General features: G+C 42.4%; 1 non-coding gene across 1 annotated transcript; it reads right to left on the bottom strand.

The window, feature by feature from the left end:
• Nucleotides 1-375: 375 nt before the first annotated feature.
• On the bottom strand, nucleotides 376-481 carry LOC145566395 (small nucleolar RNA R71). The gene has a single exon (XR_014095412.1). It is a non-coding gene; the product is annotated as a small nucleolar RNA R71 (small nucleolar RNA).
• Between the last annotated feature and the right edge of the window lie 6,729 nt (nucleotides 482-7,210).

Here is a 7,210-nt window from a genome sequence, read left to right as displayed (position 1 = left end):
GAGAGAATACGCCTTTGAGTCGTCTTGGGGCCCCCGAAGCTTTTAGAGCGCAAAGTGGGATCCTAACTCCTACTACTCAAGCCAACAATTTCGAGATCAAGCCTAATTTGATTGCCTTGATTGAGAGGAAACAATTCTCGAGTGGAAAGTTTGAGAGTCCTCATGAGCACCTAAAAGAGTTTGAGAAATATTGTGACACAATAAAGGCCAATGGAGTGACTCAAGAATATATTCGACTCAAAATGTTTCCATTTTCGCTAATTGGGAGAGGTCTATAATGGCTAGAGAAGGAGGTGCCCCCTAATTCTCTCACGACATGGGACCAAGTGACTACGGCTTTCTTGAGGAGGTTTTATAACCATAGGAAGACCGCCGAGGCTCGGTCTTTGATTCAAGGTTTTCGCCAAAAGAGTTGTGAGTCTCTAAGTGCGGCATGGGAACGATACAAAGAGCTTCAACGTCAATGCCCACACCATGGGATACCCAAGTATCAACTCATTCACACTTTCTATGGAGGTCTCACACCTCAAGGAAGAAAAAGCCTAGACGCCACGGCCGGTGGTCCAATCATGAACAAAGGAGAGCATGAAGTGGAGTGTCTTATAGAGGAAGCCGCAAAGCACTATGATGATTGGTACGAAGGAGAAAGGGATGCTACTTCTAGCAAGGGTGTTTATGCATTGGAGCAAGCCAACGCAATCAACAACCTTTCTACCCAAATCTCCAAAATGACCAAGCAAATGGATGAATTGATGAAAGAAAGGTCCAACCCTCATTGTAATACCTCCCCTTCAACCAAGAGAGGCAATGGTATGGATACTTCCTCCCCCTCTTCTTACAATACAATGCCCCAAGGATGCATGTTTTGTTCTAACTGTGAAACCTATGATCATGATACCTCTCATTGTGTGTATGCTTGTGAAGTTCAACCCCCTTCCCATGAACATGATGGTAATATGGAAAATGTCAATGCTATGAATTTTGCTCCTAGAATGGGAAATGTAGGAAACTTGAGGCCAAACTCCAATCAAATGGGAATTGGAATCAAGGTGGAAACCGTGGTTGGAACCAAAGTGGTGGTGGTTATGATAACCAATACCATGGTGGGGGAGGCCCTTCCAATTTCAATGGAAGAGGCTACTCTAACCAAAGGGGGTATGGTAATCAAAACCAACAACCTAATTCCCGATACCATGACCATCAAAATCAAAATTTTGGTGACCAAGGTAACATGGGAAATAATCAACAAAGCAATGTTCCTAACCAAGGCACCGGAGGCAATAGGGGCCAATTTGTTTCTAACTATGCCCAAACTAATAGGCCTCCGGGTTTCCATCAACCCCAACTTCCTCCACCTCAACAACCTCTTCAACTTTAAGCCCCTCCAATAGATCCCGTGATGGCTAAATTAGATGCTCTTTTAAAAATGCGTGAGGAGGATCAAAAGAAACATGAAGAGGCCCACAAACGAACCAACGCTCATATGAAAATGCTTGAAACCCAAATTGCTCAACTTGCATCTAATTCATCCCCTTCTTCTTCTTCTTCTTCTCACATCCCAAGTCAAGGAGTCAACCCAAAACCTTTGTATGCCGTGACAACAAAGAGTGGGAAGGTAGTAGGGAGTGACCCTTTAATTGAGAAAGAACCCCAAGAAGAGGTGGAGTTAGACAATTTGGGAAGTTTTTGGAAGTCATTAAGAATTTGCATATCTCCGTCCCTTTTGTTGATGCTATGAAGCAAATGCCCCACTATTCCAAATTTTTGAAAGATCTTTTGAGTGGGAGAAGGGAGTGTGAGACGGTGAGTTTGACCGCCAATTGTAGTGCAATTCTTTCCAACAAACTACCTACCAAATTGAAATATCCGGGTAACTTTTCCATCCCTTGTTCTATCAATGGCATTGAATTTGATAAAGCCTTGTGTGATTTAGGAGCAAGTGTGAGTCTCATGCCCTATTCCGTCTACCAAAAGCTTAGTGTAGGAACCCTCTCTCCTACTAACATTGCTCTCCAACTAGCGGACCGTTCCGTTAAGTTCCCCATGGGCAAAATTGAGGACATTCCCCTTAGGGTAGGAAAGTTCACATTCCCCGTGGATTTCTATGTATGAGGATAAGAGGATTCCTATAATTTTGGGTAGGCCATTTCTAGCTACTTCTAGAGCTATCATCGATGTGAAAGAGGGGAAGATTTTCTTGAAAATTGACAATTATTCTATTGAGTTTGATTTGAATAATGCCATGCAACAACCCTCCTCAAGTGGTGAATTCTTTAGGGTAGATGTTCTTGATACGGTTCTTGATGAATTTTCTCGCTCCCACTTGCATGCTACTAATGATCCTCTTGAAAGTGTGTTGTTGAATGAATCAAAGATAGGTACTCACAAAGAAGACATACAATTCTATGAGGATTTTCTTGAGGAAAGCAAGAAGGAGTGCAAGGGCGCGAGCATGGAAGAAGGGGCTCCTTACATTCATGACCTCTTTCAAGTTGAAGAAAGAGAAGAGAGCCTCAATGGTAAGGGAGCACCAAACGTAGACTTGAAACCTCTACCTTTGGGCTTGAGGTATGCATTACTTGGTCCCGATGAGTCTTTCCCCGTGATTGTAAATTCTAACCTAACGGAGGAGCAAATCTCCCTCTTGATCAATGTTTTGAGAAAACACAAGAAAGCTTTCGGTTATACCATTGATGATATCAAAGGTATTAGTCCATCTTTATGTATGCACAAAATTAATCTAGAGGGAGATGCCGAACCTGTTAGGCAAAGGCAAAGAAAGCTTAACCCTTCCATGCAAGAGGTTGTGCGGAAGGAAGTGGCTAAGCTTCTTGATGCGGGAATTATTTGCCCAATTGCGCATAGTGATTGGGTATCTCCCGTGCAAGTTGTGCCTAAGAAAGGGGGAATGACGGTAGTGAAAAATGGTCATGATCAACTAGTACCCACTAGACTTGTTACCGGTTGGCGCATGTGTATTGACTATCACCAACTTAACACAAGTACATGCAAAGATCATTTTCCACTACCGTTCATTGATCAAATATTGGAAAGGCTTACAAAGCATTCCTTCTATTGTTTCCTTGATGGTTACTTGGGATTTTTCCAAATCCCGATTGACCCCAAGGATCAAGAGAAGACGACTTTCACATGCCCCTACGGTACTTATGCGTATCGTAGGATGCCTTTCGGGATTTGTAATGCCCCCGCAACATTCCAACGTTGCATGATGTCCATTTTTAGTGATATGATTGAGGATGAGATGGAAGTCTTCATGGATGACTTCTCTGTTGGAGGAGCCACCTATGAAGATTGTCTATCTAATTTATCTCGTTTCTTAGAAAGGTATGAGAGGGCTAACCTCGTGTTGAATTGGGAAAAGTGCCACTTTATGGTTGAAAGTGGGATTGTTCTTGGGCACAAAATTTCCCATGTCGGCATTGAGGTTGATAGAGCCAAGGTTGAGGTCATCGAAAAACTTCCTCCCACCAACGTGAGGGAAGTGAGGTCTTTTCTTGGCCATGCCGGGTTCTATCGGCGCTTTATAAAAGATTTTTTAATGATCGCTAAGCCTCTCACATCCCTATTGCAACAAGATAAGGAGTTTGTGTTTGATGATGCTTGTCATAAGTCATTTTGTGGGTTGAAAGAAGCCCTTTGCACCGCTCCTATTGTCTAAGTTCCGGATTGGTCTCTTTCATTTGAGCTCATGTGCGATGTAAGCGACGAGGCCATTGTATCAGTTCTTGGACAACGAAAGGATGGGAAACTTCATGTCATACATTATTTGTCTAAAACTCTCAATGATGCCCAACGAAACTACACAACTACCGAGAAGGAGTTCCTAGCTGTTATCCATTCATTCGAGAAGTTTAGAACCTACCTCATTGGTTCTAAGACAATTGTGTATACCGACCACTCGACTCTTAAATATTTGATAGGGAAGAAGGAAGCTAAACCAAGGTTGTTGAGATGGGTTTTAGTCCTCCAAGACTTCGATTATGAGATGAGAGACAAGAAGGGAGCCGAGAATGTGGTGGTGGATCACCTCTCAAGGTTGGGCGGTGCAAGGTTTGAAGATGATGGCTTGCCAATAGAGGAAGCTCTAAGAGATGATGTGCTTTATGTCCTTGAAGTGAAATCGGAGCCGTGGTATGCGGATATTGTGAATTACTTAGCTTGTAGTGCCATACCGCCGGATTTCACTTCGCAACAACGTCGAAAACTCAAGCATGAGGCCAAGAGATACATTTGGGATGATCCCATTTTATTGTAAAAGAGGGGTCGATGGTTTGTTGAGGAGATGCGTCCCCAACGACGAGGTTCAAAGTGTTCTCCATATGTTCCACTCTTCTCCTTGTGGTGGGCATATGAGTGCTCAAAAGACCGCCTCAAAGGTCCTTCAATCTATGCTCTTTTGGCCTTCTCTATTCAAGGATGCGTGGATATTTGTCAAAACTTGTGATAGATGTCAGCGGATGGGGAATATTTCTAGAAGGGATGAAATGCCGCAAAACCCCATCCTTGAGCTTGAAGTTTTTAATGTGTGGGCTATAGAATTCATGGGCCCTTTCATTTCTTCACATGGGAACAAGTATATTTTGGTCGCCGTTGACTATGTGTCTAAGTGGGCGGAGGCCGTGGCTTCTCCAACGAATGACTCTAAGGTGGTGGTCAATCTTTTCAAGAAAGTGATCTTCCCGAGATTTGGTGTTCCAAGAGAAATAATTAGTGATGGGGGATCGCATTTCAAGCACCACACCTTCGTTCGACTACATGATAAGTATGGGGTGTCTCACAAGCGAGGGCTTGCTTACCACCCTCAAACGAGTGGTCAAGCGGAGGTCACCAATAGAGAGCTCAAGGTGATTTTGGAGAAGACGGTTGCTAGGACAAGGAATGATTGGTCCTCCAAACTCATTGATTCACTATGGGCTTATAGGACCGCCTTCAAAACTCCAATACGGACCACTCCCTACAAGCTTGTCTATGGGAAAAATTGTCATTTGCCCGTGGAGATGGAGCATCGAACGCATTGGGCAATCAAGCAAATCAACTTTGATCTCCATAGTGCGGGTGAGCAAAGGCTTCTAGAGCTACATGAGTTAGAGGAGTTGAGGATGAATGCCTACGATAGCGCAAGCATGTATAAGGCGCGAACTAAGGCTTGGCAGGATGCTCAAATTGTCAAGAAGGAATTCGTCAAAGGCCAAAAAGTCCTCCTATTCAACTCCCGCTTGAAGCTTTTCCCGGGCAAACTTAAGTCAAGGTGGAGTGGGTCGTACATTGTCACGGAAGTGTTTCCATATGGAGTCTACGAAATCTCCCAAGATGGACACTCTCCTTTCAAAGTAAACGGTCACCGTCTCAAGCCCTATTATGAAGGATTCCCAAGTGATGAACCGATTTCTGTGACACTTCTTGATGTGCATCGTCAATTCGACCCTCCTTGATCAACTCAAGGAACGTCGAGCTAACGACGCTAACCAAAAGCGCTTCCAGGAGGCAACCCGAGTTTCTAACCCTTTTATACTTTTTCTTTTCATGTTGCTTCTATTTTTCCATCTACAACTTTGGGTTGTTGGGATTTTTGAGTTTTGATTGTGCTTGGGTTTTTGATACGCTTTGCATCTAGCATGATTGTATGGTGTTTAGATGTGTGTTAAGGACTATTTTTACTTGCGTGATTCTTTATGGGAGTTTGGCCGAACCGCTTTATGTTCGGCCCCTGCAACATTTTCAAGGGTTTATGGCAGCATTCTTCCAAAAACAAAAATATTGCATTCTTGCAGAAGGTTCGACCGAACCCCTGGAAGGTTCGACCGAACTTATACTTTAGTGCGGCCGAACTTTCCTGGGTTCGGTCACTCCTTAATTTTTAGAAAATTTCAGCAACTTTCTACCAGAATTTGCAAACTTGAAGTTCCAGCACAGGTTCGACCAAAAACCTGGATGGTTCGACCGAACTTATACTGTAGTGCGGACGAACTTTCCTGGGTTCGGTCACTCCTCTTTTTATGCGATTTTGCTGGAACTTTCTGCCCGGATTTCCGAAAGTTGAGTTTTGGCAATTGTTCGACCGAACCAATGGGGATTTCGACCGAACTATCACTGTGGTTCGACCGAACATACCCTTGGTTGGGCCGAACCTCTCTTCAGATTTGAAAAAAAAACTGCTGCCATAAGTTCTATTTTGCTGTATTTTCGTGACCACAACTCCCATTTTCGTCACCTACTTCTTTCTTCTCCTTCTCACACTAAACCTCCATTACACCATCCCCTTACAACCTCAAATCTCCATCAAAATCACTCCAATCTTCACCCTTTCTCACTTATTTTCCATCCTTTACTCAATTTCTACAATCTCCACCAAAAATTCCTCACAAAAAAACCCATCTTTCCATTTTCCCCAATTTCAAGGGTTTAAGTGCTTTGGTGTTTATGGATTTTTACTTCCTTCCAATCAATTGTGGTATGTTTCTCCTAGCTTTTGCAAGTTTATTTCTTTAATTTCTTATAGTTTTACCATGTTTTACATATTTAAATATGAATTATGGTATTCTTGAAATTGTTAGTAATAACTGGTTTGATTCATGTGGTTCTTTGGATTGACTTGTTGCAATTGATTGGTTGTTGATAGTAGAACATGTTGTTATGATGATTATGCATGTTTGCCTTGGTTTTATTTTGATCTCAATGTCTTTGCTTAAGATTGTTGATTTCATACTAGGGTGTTCATGTTACCATTTTATGATTGAGAAATGCATGAGTTGGATGTTGTTGGAGATTGTTATTCATTGTTTTGGTTTGATTTTGATAGTTTGATGAATGGACATCATGAAAATTAGTGGACATCATGCCAAATTTCACCTAGACTTTGTTAGGACTAATATAGGAATGACATAGGAATTATTATTCAAGCCTTGGTTCAAATGTATTCATGCATGCCTTGAATTTTATACTCTCATGCATACACTTTTACCTTGGCTAGCTACTTGGCTTCTCATGTCATTTCTTATTAATTTGTTCTAATGATATGCTCTTGGTGAATTTGTAGAATCAAGATGTTCGGCAAGGGAAAAGGAAAGTCAAAGAGGAAGAGGGTAAGAGAATCTTCAGGACCGCAATTCCCACCCCCTCCCGGCATCAATGATCATGGAATTATTGCTTCGGACGAGCAATTTTGGCCTATATATGAATCACTCGTCAA

Source organism: Chenopodium album, chromosome 1 (assembly GCF_948465745.1).
Source record: "Chenopodium album chromosome 1, dcCheAlbu1.1, whole genome shotgun sequence".
In the NCBI taxonomy this organism is placed as follows: domain Eukaryota; kingdom Viridiplantae; phylum Streptophyta; class Magnoliopsida; order Caryophyllales; family Amaranthaceae; genus Chenopodium; species Chenopodium album.
The sequence above is the reverse complement of the archived record's forward strand: the minus strand, read 5'-3'. Positions and strand labels throughout refer to the sequence as shown.